Here is a 19,724-nt window from a genome sequence, read left to right as displayed (position 1 = left end):
AAGAAATTCTGAATACTGGAATCAGGAACTCCCAGAGGGATGTGTTGCCCACAGTATACACTACTTAAATAAGGCATCCTCAAGGGTCTCCACATGTCACATGCCCAGGAAGAAGAGCAGTGGTCACTGACTAAATGCTTGATTGACTTGATACAAATGGAGATAAAATTCCTTGCTTTCCAATAAAATATTTACAGAGTATTAATAAGTAGGTAGCAAAAAATATCACTTGAACATTTACAGGGCTCCCTATGATTCATTCATTCAACAAATAACCTAACTGACGGTGAATAAGGGTAGGCACTGTAGGAAATGTAAAGGTAAATTAGAAATATTTCCTCTGGGGGTGCCTGGGTGGCTCAGTCATTAAGCGTCTGCCTTCGGCTCAGGTCATGATCCCAAGGTCCTGGGATCGAGCCCCGCATTGGGCTCCCTGCTCAGTGGGAGGCCTGCTTCTCCCTCTCCCACTCGCCCTGCTTATGTTCCCTCTCTCACTCTGTCAAATAAATGAGTAAAATCTTTAAAAAAAAAAAAAAGAAAGAAAAAGAAATATTTCCTCTGGACAAGAAAGTGGCAATCTAATAGTAAGATTAAATATGCACTTAAATTAACTACAATGTAAGTGGAAAGTAAGTGATGCAAGAACTGTCCAGCTAAAATACTACTTGTCTAGCTTTCTAAATATCAGAATGGAGAGAATGCTTTTAAGTAGTATTTGATCTACTTAAGTAGCATATCCCAATTCATCCATTCATTTGACAATGACTTATTACTTGTTCACCAAGTACAAACTGGGAAAAAAAATGTTTTAACCTGAAAATCCTTTTTATTTGGAGGGTACAACATTTTACTCTCTCAGCAACAATGTACTGTTGTTCCACATCCTCAGCAAAAGGGATAGGGGATACAGAGGGACAAAACATAGGGACCCTGCCAATGTGTAGCTCAGAGTCTCATCAGGAAAGCACAGTAATTGTAAGAATACTAAGAATCACCAAAACAATGTCTTTAGCTTGACATTATCCAGGCAATCTTGTCTCCTGCAACCCATGCTCCATATGAGATCACTGTGCTCCCCTCTCCCAGCCAGGAAGCCCTGGAAGATGGATTCGGGGTTGAAAATATCTACCTACCAAAAATCCATTTATGAATCACAGATAATATTGGTGTTCTATTCCCAAGAACCCCATCTCTACTCAGTAAAACAATTAGGGTAGTCATTGTTGGGGCAAATAATTAGGTCAAACATATGTTGGCCATTCAGCTGACCATGAATAAATGAAGCTGAAATACTAGGTAATGTCCCTCAATTAGATCTAATAATCCTCTTCACAAAAGCCTGAGAAGCATATTTTGTGTTTATACCAAGCTCCAGAGGTTGTTGGTAAAAATGGCCTTGTAATGGGTCACTGAGACAACTCAGCTAGGACACAGCCCCAAGACTGCAGGTAATAAAAGACGGTGACTTCTTTAATGCCACATAAGCAAACGTATTCATATTCACCCTTGGCAATTCATTTATTCCAGATATAAAAACAAGTTCACTTATAGTTTTAAACATATTACAACTCTATATAAAATGGAGGTTCCTTTATAAGATGTTTTTGGTACATTTTCTTAAAAAACAAAACAAAACAAAATAAAAGTCTATCTTTTTCTGAAAGCCTAAATGAATTTTAAGGAATTAACAAGGTTACTTCATTTGTTCACTATCATTTATTTCTCATTTGTCCATGTATTCAGCACAAATTTAGCAAGGTGTATTAGACATTAGTGTTAAAGAGGGATAAAGCAGAGCCCCTGTCCTCAGGATGCCCACAGCCCAGCTATGGGAGCACAGAAGACAGAGTGATCAACACCTAAAGCTTAACCATGGCCTCAATGGGGGTGAGCCATTACTGGGCCCAAAAGGTCGCCATGAGCACACCAGGCCAAGATAACAGCTGAAGGAAAAAAAAAAGCCCAGGGGCTAATGGGAGAGCAGTAAAGGAACTTTCCTGTTTATAGCGTGGTTTAATCAAATATTAATTTAATGAGATTTTTTATCCTGAGTAAGTCTTGGAAGAATCTAAAAATAAAAACACATTGACTAGACTTTAAGTATTTCTCTCTAAATAAAACCCTACTAAAAGTCCCATCTTCAATCTGAGCTGCAAGGTTTATAAAAGTGCCATTTATTAAAAGCATGCCTTCTTCAGAAGGGAAGGCACTCTAAATCTTAAGAACAAATGTGAAGGAAGGATCAGAGTATAGTAAGTGCTTTAATAGATAACACAATTACTTGAGCAAACACACCCAGAATTAGCAACAAAACAGACATTTACATAAGAGCTAACAACATGAATCAGTTACTGTTAACAGCCCAGTTTCACTGAGAGAGAAAAAAAGAGAGGGAGGAGAGAGAGAAATAGAGAGGGGGAGAGAGAGACAGAAAACACTTTTATAGTAAAAAAATAATGACCAATATTTTCCTCATCACTTTTTCATTCCTACATCCCTATCACCAGTATCATCTGATAAAATTTAAATTATTCCACAGCTGAAGTTCACAGGGGTTAAGAATTTGACACAAATACATTAATTCAGGAGAGCAGAGATGGTGCTAGATTTAAGGCTGAGTGCTCAGTCTACCATTCTACTTCCAAACTAGCTTTGGACAACACTTTTAAAGAATGAGCTATAAATCAGAAAGGAAATGAACTCTGAGTCACCTCATAACTGATCCAAAACACCTCAATTCAGTGCCACCACACCCTCCAACTTAGAGTGACTGAGGGCCAAGAAATCTCATAGATCTTGTATCTTTCCTGCTGAAACAGTGCATTTCTGCTTGAAACTGCTGAGAAATTCCCCTCCCCTCTCTTCCTAGCCCTCAAGATGTAGAGTGCCCTTTCCTTCTGCTACATTCTCTGGGGAGGAGTAGACTCTTCTTTTGTGGCCATTAATTTTTTTCTATTACTAGTTCAAATTAAGTCATTTTTTAATTGTACAATTTGATGAATTCTGACAAATGTATAATTCTGTATAACCATTACCTATGTCACCATAGAGAACACTTCCATTGCCTGAGAACTTTCCCCCAATGCCCCTTCCCAGTCAGTTCCTGCCCCTCCCCCAAAGAGGCGACAACAGCACTGATCTCCACCTCCATAGATTAGTTTTGGCTGTACTCGTATTTCATAAAAACGGAGTCATCCCATATGTTCTTCTGGTGTGTGTCTGGCTTCTTTTGCTCAGCATGTATATGAGATTCAACCATGTCACTGAGTGTATTGGTACTTTGTTCCTTTTTATTGCTGAGTAGTATTACATTATATGACTGTGCCATAATTGTTCATCCATTATCCTCTTGACAGACATTTAGGCTATTTTCAGTTATAGGCTGTTAAGAACAAACCTGTCATAAATATACCTTAAGAAATCTTTTGGGGGATGATTGCTTTCATTCTTCTTGGGTAAATACTAAAAAGTATCATAGATCAGGTACATGTTTAACTTTGTAATAAAAAATTTTTAATTGGCAAAACCTTTTTCTTTGGATAGTACAACATTCTATCCTCTCACTAGCAATGTATTATTATTATTCCACATCCTCAGCAGAAGTAGCGCTGTGATCAGTCTTTTTAATTTTAGCTAACTTAGTAAGTAGGTAGTAATATCTTATGGTTTTATGCTGCATCTCCCTGATGACTAATTGCATTGATTACTTTTTCATATTTATATAGGCCATTCGTACATTTTCCTTTGTGAAATGTCTGCTCAAATCTTTTGCCCAATTTTTTTCAGGGTCACTTTTTTTTATTATTATGTTAATCACCATACATTACATCATTAGTTTTTGATGTAGTGTTCCATGATTCATTGTTTGTATATAACACCCAGTGCTCCATTCAGTACGTGCCCTCTTTAATACCCATCACCTAGGCTAACCCATCCCCCCACCCCCTCCCCTCTAGAACCCTGTTTGTTTCTCAGAGTCCATGGTCTCTCATGGTTCGTCTTCCCCTCCGATTTCCTTCCCTTCATTTTTCCCTTCCTGCTTTTTTTTTTTTTTTAACATATAATGTATTATTTGTTTCAGAGGTACAGGTCTGTGATTCAACAGTCTTACACAATTCACAGCACTCACCATAGCTCATACCTTCCCCAATGTCTATCACCTAGCCACCCCATCCCTCCCACCCCCCACCACTCCAGCTATTTGTCTTTTTATTACTGAATCACAGGAATTCTTTATATATTCTTGATATAAGAACTTGTCAGATTTATGTTTTATGAATATTTTCTGCCAGACTAGTTTTTATTGTTATCTTCTGTGTATAAGAGATAGGAGTTTGTTGGGTTTTTTTCCCCATACAGATATTTAATTCTTTTAGCGCCTTTTGTTGAAAACTTTTCTTTCTTTACTGAGTTGCTTTGGAACACTTGTCAAAAATCAATTGTGTGATTCTATTTCTGGATTCTATTTTAGTCCATTCATCTATTTGTCTAACCTTACTTCAGCATCACACTGACTTATTTACTGTAGCTTTATGGTCTATATTGAAATCAGGTAATAGAACTTATCCAACTTTGTTCTTTGTTTTATTCTAGGCACTTTACTTTCCCCATAAACATTAGAATTAGCTTGTAATTTCAACAACAACAGCAAAAACCCTGCTGGGATTTTTTACTGGGACTGTATTGAATCTATACATTAATTTTAACAATATGGGTGTCTATAGCTAGCATTTTTGCTAAATTCACTTATTAGTTCTAGTAGTTGTTTTAAAGTTTCCACAGGATTTTTAATGTTCAAAATCAGCTCATCTGTTAATAAATATTTTTTAAAATTTCTTTCTTTCCCATCCATATGATTTTTTCTTCCCTGATTGCACTGGTTAAAACCCCCAGTAAAATGATGAATATAAGTAGTGAGCTTTAATGGTGAATAGGTATTGAATTTGTCCAATGCTTTACTCAATCTATTGAGATGGTTATATTATTTTTCCCTTTATTCCATCAGAATGAGGAATTACATCAGCTGACTTTCCGATAATAAACCAATCTTGCACTCTTGCTATAATCTCTTTTTGGTTGTAATAAATGATTTTATATTTTACATATATATGTGTATACAAATATCACATATAACAGATTTGAATGTATATACATATATCTTTTAAATACTTATATATTTAATCTATTTTTGGTTTTCTAAAATAAGAATTTATATCAATAAATGTCACTTTAATCACTGGTTTATCTGCATATCACAAAACTTTTTGATTTGGTTTTCATTATTATTCAGTTTGAAATATTTTAAAATTTCCCCCATGAGTTCTCTCTCCAATTTAGAAATGTGATGTTTAATTTCCAAATAGATGACTATGTTCTAAATGTCTTCTATTTGTTGATTTCTAGTGTGATTCTACTGTAGTCAATATTTCAATTTTTTAGAACTTATTGGTAATAATTTTAGGGCTAACCCTATGATCTGTCTTGATGAGTGTTCTGTGTACTATGAGAAAGCGTTTTTGTTTTGACTTTTTAGATGAAGTCTAAATGTTCTAGATGTTCTATAAATACCGATTGGCAAAGTTGGTTGGTAGTTTTGTTCAAAACATACAAACACACATATATGATTTGTATTCTTTGTGCTATTATCAAAAACTTTAGTTATCTTGTAAAGAAGTTAAGAAATTAGTAGAAGTAATCACAGTTACCCAAATATTTACTTTTTTGGCATCCTATGTATCTTCATGTGGACCTGTGTCTCTACCTGATATTATTTCCCTTGGGTCTGAAGAACTACCTTTAACATTTCTGGTTAATTCTGCTTTTGCTGGTTTTTATTTATTTTTATAAAGATTTATTTATTTATTTGAGGGGGGGCGGGGAGAGTCAGAGAGTCTTATGCAGACTCTGTGCTGAGCATGGAGTCCGATGTGGGGCTCCATTTCATGACACTGAGATCATGACCCTGAGATCACAACCCGAGCCAGGTGCTTAACTGACTGTGCCACCCAGGTGCCCCTGCTTTTGCTGGTTTTTAAAGTTGGTACTTCACCTTAAGTTCTGGATATTTTCATTTAGGTGAGAATTCTAGGTTGACTTTTTTCTTTCAGTGCTTTAAAGATGTCACTAACTGTCTTCTGGCATGTACCGTTTTCCATGAACAGTAATTCCAAACACTGTTCTCATTTATATGTCTTTTCTCCTATAGATATTTTCTTTATCTTTGACTTTCAGAAATTTGACTATGGTGTACCCACATGTTATTTTTTTATGTTTATTCTACTTAGGGTTTGCAGATATTCATACATCTGGTGGTTGGTATTTTTCATCAAATTTAGAAGAGTTTTGGTATTATGTCTTCAAATATCTTCCTCTCCTAATATCTCCATACTCTTTTTCTGAAAGTCCAACTATACATTGTTATATTATTTGATACTGCTCCATAAGTGGCTGAGGCTAAGTCCATTCTTTATGTTTTTTCTTTGTTATGCTTCCATTTAGATAATTTCTAGTGCCTAGTCTTAAAATTCAGTGATTTTTCTCCTACTATCTCCTATCTACTAATAAGCTCATGCAGTGAATTTTTCCTTTTAGATAATGTATTTTTTAGCACTAGAGCTTTCATTGGTTATTTTTATAATTTCTATTTCTCTGCTGAGCTTTTCCATGGGTTAAATCATTAAGCTCTTTTCTTTTAAATCATCTAAACTTTATAACAGTTTCTCAAAATTTTGTCTAATAATTCACATATCATCATCTCTGGGTCTATTTTATTCACTGTTTTTCTCCTTATTATGGCTTACATTTTTCTGTTTTTTCACTTGTCTCATAATGTTTTATTATTACTTAGACATTGTGAATGCTACATCACTGAGAGTCTGGATCTTATTCTTTTCTCTTAGGGCTTGTTAATTTTTCTTTTCCTGGAAGGCACTAAATTGACTAGTAGATAGCTTCTATCCTGTCAAAGGTTTTGCTAAAGGCATTGTTAGGGCAGGGATACAATAACCCTTACTATAGGGCTAAAGTAGCTTATTCCTAATGCATGGCCTTTCTGGTCTCAACTAAACATCTAATATGTTCATTGAGGTCTCTTCCCTCTGAATGTTGAGAATTCCAACATTTCCCAACTCTATGCTATTTTCAGAATATCCATTCAGCTAAAAGCCATCAGTAACTATTTTCTGTCAGAACTTGCAGAGTTTCATCTATATATGCATAGTCAGCTATAGAATCAGAGAAACACAAATTCTTATTTCTGATATTTCTTCCCTATATAGCACCCTACACTCTAATACCCTACCTTGCAAGTTTAAACACCCTACAAACTTTGAGATTTACTTCCTTTGTCCAGCAAGATAGCTGTTTTCTGTGTGGGCTCTTCTTCCATGTGTTATCATTTGGAAAGAACTCCCACACAAAAAAGCCAGGGTGAATATGGAGCTCATCTTGTCTATTTCCCTTCTTTCAAGGATCACAGATCTGTGCTGTTTTCCAATGCCTGGAAAAAAGCTGCGTCAAGTATTTCATCCAGTTTCATATTTGTTAATACAGGAAAGTTAAGTCTGATAATAATTTTTCTGTAATGGATGGAACTGTAAGACCATTACTAGAGGTTATCCCAAGTAGAGGAAACACATACAAACATATACTTCAATAGCCATGGCTCAACAGAAACTCTTACACACCTAAAACTTTCCAATGTCTGAAATTTGGGACCTGTGTACTTCCACTCATGATTAAATTATACCCCCCAAACAAACAGGTATTTACTGGTGACAACACTTCTTGTTTTAGGAAGACAAAAAAGAAAAAAAAAAGCAAAAAGCAAAAGCATACCTGAAAAGTTACTCATATGACATGGAACTATAGAAGTTTACTTCCTGAATTGCTGAAACAGTCTAAATTTGTTCCTATGCTTGATTATAAGCTCTACACATGTGAATCTCTCATAACCTTGAAAGTGACATTTAGTTCATTCATTTAGTCAAAGTGAAACCAAAGTGAAACTTCTCTGTAGATCAGAATCTCTTATGGCTCAGATGATCATATACTTAATTATTCAAACTGGGAAGGTTTGACAGTTTTAATAAATAAGCAAGGACAAGAGTCATACACCATGACTGGAACATATGGTCAATCTGCTTACTGTGTTCAAATGGTCTCTTGCCTGGAGCTGTGGAGATGAGAAAGGAAGGTGGTTCTAGGACTTCTTTTAATAACTTAAACTCAGCAAGTTATGGGAAAGTCTGTTACTCTTCTTTTTGAAGAAACAAAGGTCTAAGGAGGCTTACAGATCCACTAGTTTAAGTGGCCAGTCTTCACCTTTCTTTCCTTTTTTACATTTCCTGTCATACTTTGAAAGACCACTTCCCACTAACTGCAGGAATGACCACTGTGCATATCCTGCTCATGCATGTGAGGGGATAAGAAAAGGAAGAGAGACAAAAGTGAGAAAGAGAAAATAAGTTTTGCAATTTTTCTTGATAGGTGTTTTAAGTTGCGTTTATCTTTTCTGTCGAAAGTTGGAGAAATGATGTTCAGGTTCTATTCACCAATTACATCATTTGTTGTATTGTCTTCATTAAGAGCCCTTGTGTGATGCATCAAAGTAAAAATCTTTCTTTGTTAAAGATTTGTTTACCTCATTGTGATTAGTGGGAATACTAATTAGCCAAAGAAAAAAAGGAAAGATCATGCAAGGACGAAAATAAATAGTTTGGTAAAGGGAACAACTTTATTCTAGTCCTTGAAAACTATTCTATCCATATCCTTTTTTAAAGGGCTGCGGCATAAAGCATCCCCAGTCCTCCTTTTTAGTCCCTTGATTCTATTTAACAGTTGTTCCAGAACATTTTATAGCCATTCAACTTAGTTCCTATTGATTTCTTTAACTGTGCTCGGAAAATATAATTACAAAATGTTCTCATGCCATTTGGGGTTCAAGGAGAAAGTAAAATAATGTTCTTGCAAAAATAAAAACCTTATTTGCCCTATAGTCCAAGCCAGATAGGAAACATTTTTAAAGGAGAAATGAACAAATGTCTTCTCTATTGTTTCTTCTTAGTTAGATGAGTAAGAAACAGGTAACACTCTCGGTATGGGTAAAATAAGTAAATAATAATGTATAATTGGCAGATTTCTCAGTGATTTTATTGGTCTGATGTCATCCATGCATAATTGGGGAGGAGATACTTAAATGGAAAGAAAATTTCTAATGCAGTCTGGGCTGGGGGTAGCATTTAATTCTGCAACACTTCAGTGTTGCATTGCAGTGATTTGAACAGGCATTCCTCAAAAATTTCCAAAGTTCTGCAGCAGACATTTATTCCCAGTGCAGTTATCAGAGAGCTGCATCTCCTTAAATTCTAGTACCATACAGATGCATGAGTACTGATCAGAATATAAATCATCATAGCTTTATTAAGACAGTTTATGAAGGGGCACCTGGGTGGCTCAGATGGTTGGGCGTCTGCCTTCGGCTCGGGTCGTGATCCCAGGATCCTGGGATCGAGTCCCACATCGGGCTCCCGGCTCGGTGGGGAGCCTGCCTCTCCCTCTGACCCTCTCCCCTCTCATGCTGTTTCTCTCTCGCTCGCTCTCTAAAAAATAAATAAAAAATAAAATCTTAAAAAAAAAAAGATAGTTTATGAAGATTCTGAACTTAAAACGTGATCTTTCAGCAACTGAAGAAAGTGATAAAAAAAATTCCCTTCAGTTAGTCTATTAATCTTGATGCAAAAGGTTATTCATTTGACCTATATCAGATACAAATTGGAAACACCTGGAGAACTTCTCAGACGCAGGAGATGAGAGAAGACAGAGCATCAAAAGGAGGACCAATACTTCCCTTAGTTCCCGCTAGAAAAACATCTCACCTGTAACTTGTTGAGAATAATCAGTGTGAAACACCATTCACCATGGCAGTTGACAGCAACTTCATCCTTCTAATTGTGTGCATCAAAATCCTTGAGAGTCACCAGGGATTCTTGCATCTTCTAGCCAATCCACCAGGAAATCCTGTTGGCTCTACCTTCAAATATACCCAGCATCGGACAAATTCTTACTAGCACCACAGCTCCTACCCTACCCATGCTACCATCATCTCTCAACTAAATTACTGCAGTAGCCTCCTAAATGATCTTTCTGTTTCCAGTTCTTACCTCCCCATAGTCTACCTTCAACCTAATAGATGGAGCAATTATCTTATTTTATTAGCTTATTTTATTTTTGGAGCAATCATTTTAAAACTAAGGTAGAGGGGCACCTGGGTGGTTGGGTCTGTTAAGCCCTGACTCTTGGTGTAGGCTCAGGTCGTGATCTCAAGGTCCTGGGATCAAGCCCCATGTCAGGTTCCACACTCAGCATGGAGTCCATTTGAAATTCTTTCCCCTACATTTCCCTCCCCTCTGCTCCTCCCTCAGGTCGCACGTGCTCTCTCTCAAATAAATAAATAAATAAATATCTTTATAAAAAAAAGGACTAAGGTGGATATTGTCACACATTTGCTCTGAACTCTTGACAAGCTCTTCACTTCACTGAAACAACAACAAACAACCTTAAAGTTCTTATCATTGTGTTTTTGATCTACACATACTGGTGCAGTATCACGAGCATTAGTCAGCCAAGAATCCTAGAAGGTAGAATAGACTGCTTCCAACATACTAATTATATGACTTTGTGGATCCGGAAAGCCCTCACTTAAAAACCCCTCTCTTGCTGATAGATCATGGAAATTCAAATAGGGGGATTTATATGTCTGACCTATGATTTTGATCTTCATTGAATAACAAATACATTTCAGAAGGACAAAAATTATAAGGATAAATTACTTATATTTTACAGTGTGTATGTTTCTCATGCCCTTTTTTGGCAGTAAATTATGAAAGAAAAGTAATATGGATGCTTTAGTGTGGAGAGAAGGAAATAGAATCAAACCTTACAGTACAAAGAGGCAGAAGACCCAGATCACAAATTTCTGCTGCACTGTAATTCTACCAAAGGCCAAAACTAAAAACAACTTGTATTAAAAATGTAATGACATTTTAAAAATTCACTATCAAAAAATAATAATACATGCTCATTGCAACAATTCAAGTAATACAAAGATATAGATAAAAAAATGAATCTTCACCTCCAGCTCTTACTCTATTCCCATCAAGACACATTATTTAATAGTTTAGTATATATCATTCCACTGAGATACATTTAAATTTAAAGTATGCCCCTAATGCTAATTGAGCTCAACTTTGACATTCAGCTCCATTATAATATTTACTTCGGTTAAGGTTATTTTTCAAAAAAACATCTCAGCTATCTATAGAGACCATTTGAAGATAATTTATTTTATAAAAAAGAAAGAAGAGGATCCACATGTAAAAGATCTTCCATTACATCTCTCCATGTCTGGCAAACTAGTTCATTAAGCAATTTTTTTGCTTAAAAGTTTGAGATTTTTGTCAAAGTTCATGCATTTTTTCAGAAGAAGAAAATGAGATGCTACTCCCCCAGTGGAAATTTTACAGAATTACTTTCCTTGTTTTTTTACACTGAAAATACACTTGGATAAATTAATGGTAATTTCTGTGATTGTCTGAATCCTTCGTCAGTGACAGGCTCTATGTTAAGAAATCACTCTTCGTGAATTACCTCTTGTAAGTCCTCATAACCACGATAAAGGTTTATTCTGGTTTTTCAGATTATAGTTAAGGACTAGAAAGTACTCAAGGAATTCCAAAATTCAAAAAGAGAATATGTTCAAACTAACGTTTCTCTGATTTATAGGAAGTGTCTACATAATGTTACCTTCAGATTCTTTTACTTTTATTTCTTCACTCTAGTCTGCAAACTTTCAAAAAATGTGTTTTGGACTAAAATCTTTCCTTTTCCCCCCCTAAAACAAAAGGGAAATACTTTCTCTTTTCAGAAAATGGAAGAATAACCAAACTAACAAAGTTACTACAAATTCAGCATAGCATAACTTTATATATCTAAGCCCTATTAAGTCATATCTTTGGTTCTTTGAGACATTTTTAGAATATGGGAAAAGAAACAGAAATCAAGAGAGAACAGGACTAGAATGTGAACCAAAACAAAGTCAGAAGACAAAGTACTAGACTGACATGGGGTGGGAACAAGCAGACAGATGTAGCTGAACCATATTTAGAAGTGGGGGAAAAAATCATCTCTCATTTACCAGGACAAGATGACAAATGAGTCTTATCTCATGTGTGAACCCCAGCTGATTGATAGTAGCTGCCTGGAGGGTAGAGCCTGAAAGGGATTCTAAGGCCCTCCTTGCGGGCAGCCACAAACTATTAGGAAGATTTTGACATGTCTAATTTGAGCATAAAATAGGGAATGGCAACATATATCCTATGGAAACAAAGAAGAAATGGAGACTAGTAGTAACTAAGCACTTGCTTTGCATCAGGTACTTTATACACATTCTCTTACTAAATTCTCATAGATCCAACGACGTTAACACTATAATCTACATTTTATAGATGAGGAATATCATTCATTGAGTGACACTTCGTAAAAGTGGGAGAGAAACAAGGATTTTATGATAGAGGGAAGGGAAAGTGTGTGCAAATGACCAGTCCTGCAGATGAACAGTTTGTGAACTGACTGCTGTCATTCAGGAAGAACCTATGTACACTAATGTCTTCATACCCCATTGCTTCCAGTGTTTCCAATGCTTCTTATATGTAAGTATCATAGATATTCAACAGTCTAAATTGCCTCATTCTTCAATATGTGCCATTGTGCTAATTATAACTTCTTTATCAATGAATAATTTTTCCCTTTGGAAATTATTTTACAGTTGGAAAGAAACCTAATTCAAACAATGATTACTACTCCTAGACCACCGAGATTATTTTAGAACAATGGAAAGGAAAGCATATGAGCCCAGAGCACAGAATTCATCAGTAGTCTCAGCCACTGAGATACTCTGCTACTGATAACTGGATCTGCATCTTGAGTTAGCCACTCCCCCCTTTTAGGCCTCAGTTTTCCCACAAGGGGTTGGACCACTCCTTCTAAGGTCTATATGGACTCCCGAGTGCTGTGGTTTCTACAAGTTCAAATGCAACTCTTACTAGAAAGAGTCAGAGAGGCTTTACTGTAAATAATAAACAATATTGCCTGGGAATAAAGAACATGTATTTTATCTGTACCTTTTTTTAAGACGTATATGGCATCTTCCAGGTGAATGTCCTTGCTGTACACACAAACTCAGGGAGAATCACTCATTCACTCCATGTTAATGTACAGACTAGTGGCTTTGAGTAAGGCATTATGTAGGTATGAGAGGAATCTAAAGTTGTAAATCAAGTATAAATGTGCTCTAAACTTAGGAATAATGAGGTACCTAAGTAACTAAAACATGGATCAGAAAGTAAAAAAGAATCACAGGAGTTATACAGATAAATTGATATGGGGGATAAAAGGAAGGGTAAATGCCTTTTGTGGGGCTACAGACAGTAAGAAAAGTTTCTATGGATAGAGCCTTGCGAGCAGGCCTTCAGAAATAAAGAACACTTGGCCACATAGGGAAGAGTGAGAAGAGGAAGGCCATCCAGGCAGATGATCCACTGTGAGCAACGGCAAGAAGGAGGGCAAGTGCAGAACAAGAATGGAGAAAAGTAGAATATTCACTGCGGCTGGGCTGAAAGGTCCCTGCCAGCAAATAGTGGTCAATGATAGTGGAAAATAGTACAGCATCTGCAGTGACAAATAGAGGAGTTAAAGACTTTATTTTCTAAGTCAAATCTTTTTGAGCAGGAGAGTAAAAATTTCTGTTATCTGCTAGATCTTTATGGCAGCAGAATATAAGGTGAACTGGACTGAGAAATTCCGGGAGATGAGGAGGTCAGTCAGGATTACTTCAGGGTCCAACCAAGAACTAACAAGTGCCCAGATTAATATCATTACAGGGAGAATGGGAGAGGGCACCCACAAAAACTAATAATAATCATAACAGCTCACATCTTTTGGGTGTTTACTGTGCACCTTGAACTGTTCTAAGTAAACTCATCTAATCCTCACAACAGTGCTTTGAGCTAAGTTCTACTGTTTCAGGTTAAGAGATACAGACACTGAGGCACAGACGGTTAAAAACTGCCTAAGGACAGCCATTAAGGAACCTAACCTCTGGTTCCATAACCCTGTTTCTTAACCATTCTGGCACACCGTAGAAGTGAGGGTGACATGGCAGGGTCACTGAGGCATGATGACAGGAAGGAGGAGAAAAGATCAGAGTTGATGCTGAGACTCCAAGGCTGGCTGCTGGGAAGGTAGAGGAGCAGTTGTCAAAGGATGGAGGAGGAAAGAGGCAGGCATGTTTGAAAGAAAGATAGTGAGTTTAGGGCATGTTGCTTTGTACTGGCTGCCATGAATGAAGGTAAATACCAACAATAACAAATAGAGGCCAGGAATGTGAGTGAGTGTTGGGGCCAAGGATACAGACTCATGAGGGTGAAAGTTGATGCCATGACACTCTCCAAGCAGAGAGTGTGGTGAGGGAAGCCTTCGCGCAGGTGCTAAGGGAGCATTTAATTAGAAAAGAAGAGGAACTGAACAGAAGGGGTTCAAATCCAACAATGCCCACAGAGAAAGGGAGTAAGACTGGAGAGCACATGCTATGGAAACTAAAGAAAAAATGGCTCCAACTGGGAACACAAAAAGATGTCAATGGAATTAGGGAGCATCTAGGAAGGCCCTTTCCAGTGAGTTTGATATTTAATAGGATCCCAAAGAAGCAATGTCATTTCCACAGAAACTTAACCCACGATCAAGGACACAGAGAAAATCTATTTTATCATTGAATGCAACTCAGGCTAAAGAGGCAAAATGAGCAAATCATTACCAAGATACTCTTTTTTTCAGGGAGCCTATGTTTGTATATGTGAAAAATAAAATAATTAGATAAATAAAATATGTGCTAAGTAAAATAAGCATTCCCAATTTATCTGTGGCATTTGCTCCACTCTTTGGCAATGCATTCTAAATAATCAATTTCATCAACCAAATGTAATCCCATGACCTCATTGGGCTACATAAAGCTGTGGACCTCTCAGCCCCACCCGCCACTGCAAGTGCTATTGGACCTCAAATAAGATTTGTGAGAAATTCATTTTTGAATTTAGTCAGGGACAGGAGCCCCCATCCCCAACCCCATTGCCTGATGGCTACTTATGCTATGGGAAGATGTATAGCTTTATGCCAAGTAAACCAAGGGTAACTGTCAATAACTGTCCCCTCCCAAGTTTTCCCTAACAAGCCAAGCTGACTCAGTCTGTCCTCTCAGTTCTCAGCCTCAAGACCCGACTTAAACTAAACCAGTGATTAGAAATGATGTGTCCTCACAGAAGGACAGAGTACAGTACTCTATTTTAAAGGAACGTTGAACTACATGGACACTCCAATTTTCCCTAATTCTCAAAACCCTGACATTTGCAAGAATTGGCAGTGACCACCCTGTAACAACCCATCTATATTCCATGTTTATGCTGCTACTGCATCATTTTTTTTTATTTCATTGGTTTTTTGTTTGTTTGTGTGCAGTGTCAGTAATGATTCTTATGAACACAATGACATAAGCAACATAAAATGCTGGAAGGAAGGAGAAATGTCAGTGATTAAAAGCCAAAGAGATTCATATTTAGAAAAATGAAATAAATGCCAGTTACAGAATTCCAAAGAATAGGCCTTTGCCTGGGCAGCAGCCCACCTCAGGTTCAATGTCTCTGTCCCCCCACAATGTTCTTCTGCCTGTCTTCTGGCAGAATTCAACTCAGGGAAGAGTATAGCTGTCATTTGATAAAACACATTTAATTTCCAGTGAGGAAAATTAACTGTCTTCACAATACTGCTCTTGATGTAAATACGTTGTATATTTAACTCTAAACCATCTACTAATTTGCTTTAAATTGGCCTAATAATAATTATTGCTTAAAGTTATGGCAGTAAAACAGCCTCTGCTTTTTGAAAAGCTAATTTTGACAGCAGGTGCTTTTTATGCCACTGTAATCTTTCCTAGAAAGATCATTATCACTTAATTATAAATGGCAGCTGCATTTAGGGTATTTTGGTTCACAATGATGATTTGATTGATTATTGGAGTTCCAAATCCACTATGTTAATGAGTCCAGTCTACTGGGATTTCCAAAAAGCGTTATCAAGATTCTCAGTATCAGCACACATTAGTTCACTCTGTCACAAACTGTCAGCCATGAGGTAATGTTTTATATAAAGGACAAAGACAACTATCTTTTCCTTTGTGGTCAAGAAATTTAAAAAATAAGCAAAACATTTGTGTGTGCTCTTTCAAATAATATGTTTCTTCAGCGTCTAACTCAACCATATATGCTTTGAAGAAAACCAATTTAGACGAAGTGTTTTGTTTGAAGGATATTATTATACTTAAAGAAGAATAGGAGTTTTCTAGAATTTAAGGGGGGAAATATGATGGTAATACATCTGAGACTTTTCATATTTTTAAAAAGTAATACCTATCTTCCTAGAAACCCAATTTTGATATTTTTTCCAAACAAATGATAAACATAAAAGTCAGCAGATGTGATTACTTACCCTTGAAACTGATGAAGCTTTAGGTCAATGACTATGTAGATATATGTCAATCTACATTTGTTTTCCATCGGAGAGAGAGAGAGAGAGAGATGTTGAATACATCAAATGCAGGGACGTTTTGTCCTCTTTAGGAGCCTAAACCAATAGAGAAAGAACATATAAAATTGCCTCTGTTCCCAAACTACTCCTTTTCTAACTTCACTGCCTCTGTCCCCCTGCTAATTTCTTAAAGACATGTAGCTGCATGATTTAGGCAAATCCCTAAACTTCTTCAGGCCAACACTGCCTAATCTATAAAATGATGCTGACAATATGACTAGATGTTGTGCAAACCAAATGGTACAACCTATGTTAAGCTCTTAGAAGAGTTACTTTCACATATGAAGCATTTAAATATTATAGGCGATTTTATGTTCGTTATTAAAGAACTGTATGTTTTTATTGAGTTTCTTCTTGGTGTCAGGCATTCTTCTGGGTAAAAGAATGAAACATAATCTTCTCTAAGCAGACTACAGTCTATGGCAGCATGGTTTTGCTTGGCCCCTAATCTAAGAATGAATTTTATATTTTCAAAGGGTTGTAAAGAAAAACAAAGAATAATATGCATCAAAGACCTATAGGGCCCTCCAACTTTAAAATATTTATTATCTGGCCCTTTACAGAATAAATTTTCCAAGGGCTGCTCTGGAAGAGTTCTCAGGCTAGTGAGATCAACTAGTGAGTACTACGGTAAGTGCTTCATAAGAAACAGAAATGTTCTGGTGAGGGAACATCAGACTAATAATCTTGCTGAGGACAATGGAGAGAAAGTCACAGAAGGTCTTATAGTAGAAGATATATTTGAACTAGGACATATGTATCGTAGAGTAGGTAAGGTCTGATCAGCCTCAGAAGGGAAAGGAGTATGCACAAAGAAAAAACAAGATCAAAACACTAGGATGGTATGTTCCAGGAACTGTGGTTAATTGAATGTGTTTGCTTATAGGGTGTCTATCTGTGTAGAAGGTAGGGTGAGGAAGGAGAAATTTAATGGCCTACAATGAATGTGGGAAGAGCCATAAAATGAAGGGCCTTAGATGTTCTACTATAGGTTACGAACTTTTATGCGAAAGTAAAAGTTTATCACAAAAGGTTTTTAAGTAGGAGAATAACAAAATCAGATTAGAGATTCAGAACAATAATTCAAGTAACAGTACAAAACCTAAACTATAAAAGAAACTCTGGCTTTGGGCCAAGATGCAATAAGAGGAACCAGATTTAACCTTCTGCTTAAAATAGCTAAAAAGAACTAGACAAAATACACAGAACAAGGTCTTCAGACATTGGCAAGAAACAGTGCCAGATACTGACTCCTGAAAGAGGGGGTAGAAATGAACTAAGCCTTGATTGCCCAGATTCCTTCATGGAGAGAGATTCAAAGCCTCAGCATAAGAGGGGGGAAAACATAGCACATAATGATGATAAAAATCAATCAACAGAAACAGACTGAGAAATAACAAAGATTACATAATTGTTAAACAAGTATCTTAAAGGTTATAACTATAATCCAAATGCCCAAATGTCAAAGTAGAGGAAATATGAGCATGTTAAGTAGAGATATAAAAGGTATTTTTAGAACACCTAAGACTCTTAGAGACAAAATATATATATATATATATATATACACACACACACAATGCCTAAAATGAAAAATAAACTGGATAGGATAACAGAATATTAGACAGTACTGAAAAAAGCATCAATGAACCCAAAAACATAGTAATAGAAACTATCCATAATGACACACACAGAGGAAACCCCTCCTGCTGCCCAAAAAGAAATGAGTATTAGTGGTCTGTGGGATGCATTGAGTCTCTGAAGAAAGAAAAAAGAGGTTGGACAGAAAACAATTATTTAAAAAAATTTTTTTAAGATTTTATTTATTTATTTGACAGAGAGAGACACAGTGAGAGAAGGAACACAAGCAGGGGGAATGGGAGAGGGAGAAGCAGACTTCCTGCCAAGCAGAGAGCCTGATGGGGGGCTTGATTCCCAGGACCCTGGGATCATGACCTGAGCCAAAGGCAGATGCTTAATGACTGAGCCACCCAGGTGCCCCAGAAAACAATTTTGAAGAAATATGGAAAAATATTTCAAAAATGCTTATACACAATAAACCCACAGATTCAAGGACATAAGTAAAACACAAGCACAAGAAACATGGATGTAGTGACACCAAGGTTCATCATAATCCAAATGGCTAAAAACTAGTGACAAATAGAAAGTCATAAAAGTGGGGTTGGGGGAGACATTACATACAGAGAAACAAGGACATGACAGCAGGATTTTCCTTGGAGATAATGTGAGGTAGAAGGCATTGAGTAACATCTTTGAAAGACTGAAAAAAAAAGACAACTGTCAATAAAGAATTTTATACCCAGGTAAAATATCTTTCCAAAACAAAGATTAAATACAGACTTATTTATAACATACGAAAGCAAAAGAATTCACAGCCAGCAGACCTGTACTAAAAAGTATATTAAAAGTAGGTCCTTCAGGTAGAAGGAAAGTAATACCTTATGGAAATCTGGATTACCAAAAGAATGAAGAGCACTGGAAATTATTTTTTTTTATTTTTAAAATTTATTTAAAATATAAGTGACTAAGGCAACAAGGGCTTATAACATATATAAAAGTAAAATGCATGAAATCAAGAACAAATTAGACATAGGAGGAGAATTCCCCAACCTGATAAAAGACAGCTATGCAAAACCTACAGCTAACATTATATTTAATATTCAAAGACTGGTATCACAAAAAAGGCAAAAATGTCCTCTCTTACTCCTTGTACTCAACATTGTACTAGAGCTTCTAGTAAAGGTAATAAAGCAAGATAAAGATGCAAAAGGAATCTTAATTGGAAACAAAAAAAGAATTATGGTGAGTGAAATAAGTCAGAAAAAGAATATTCTACTTATATCAAATTCTAGGGAATGCAAACTGATCTATAGCAATAGGAAACGGATGAATGATTATCTGAGAACAGAGTTATGTGGGGGAAGACAGTGAGGGACATATTACAAAGGAGCACATGGAACCTTCTGAGAATGAAGGTTATGTTCATTACTTTTATTGTGGTGATGGTTTGAAAA

The 19,724-nt window shown here is 36.4% G+C and overlaps 1 long non-coding RNA gene across 3 annotated transcripts in view; it reads right to left on the bottom strand.

Annotated features, from left to right (window-relative positions):
- LOC135365391 (uncharacterized) overlaps positions 1-19,724 on the bottom strand; it is a 384,630-nt gene that overhangs the window by 239,352 nt on the left and 125,554 nt on the right. For all 3 annotated transcript variants that reach the window (XR_010413087.1, XR_010413086.1, XR_010413088.1), the window contains one exon: positions 16,594-16,728. This is a non-coding gene — a long non-coding RNA (uncharacterized LOC135365391). The remainder of the gene's footprint in view (positions 1-16,593; positions 16,729-19,724) is intronic.

Source organism: Mirounga angustirostris, unplaced genomic scaffold (assembly GCF_029215605.1).
Source record: "Mirounga angustirostris isolate CCGP_5_RB_7025 unplaced genomic scaffold, mMirAng1.0.hap1 SCAF_7, whole genome shotgun sequence".
Classification (NCBI taxonomy): Eukaryota; Metazoa; Chordata; class Mammalia; order Carnivora; family Phocidae; genus Mirounga; species Mirounga angustirostris.
This window is presented reverse-complemented; position numbering and strand designations above follow the sequence as displayed.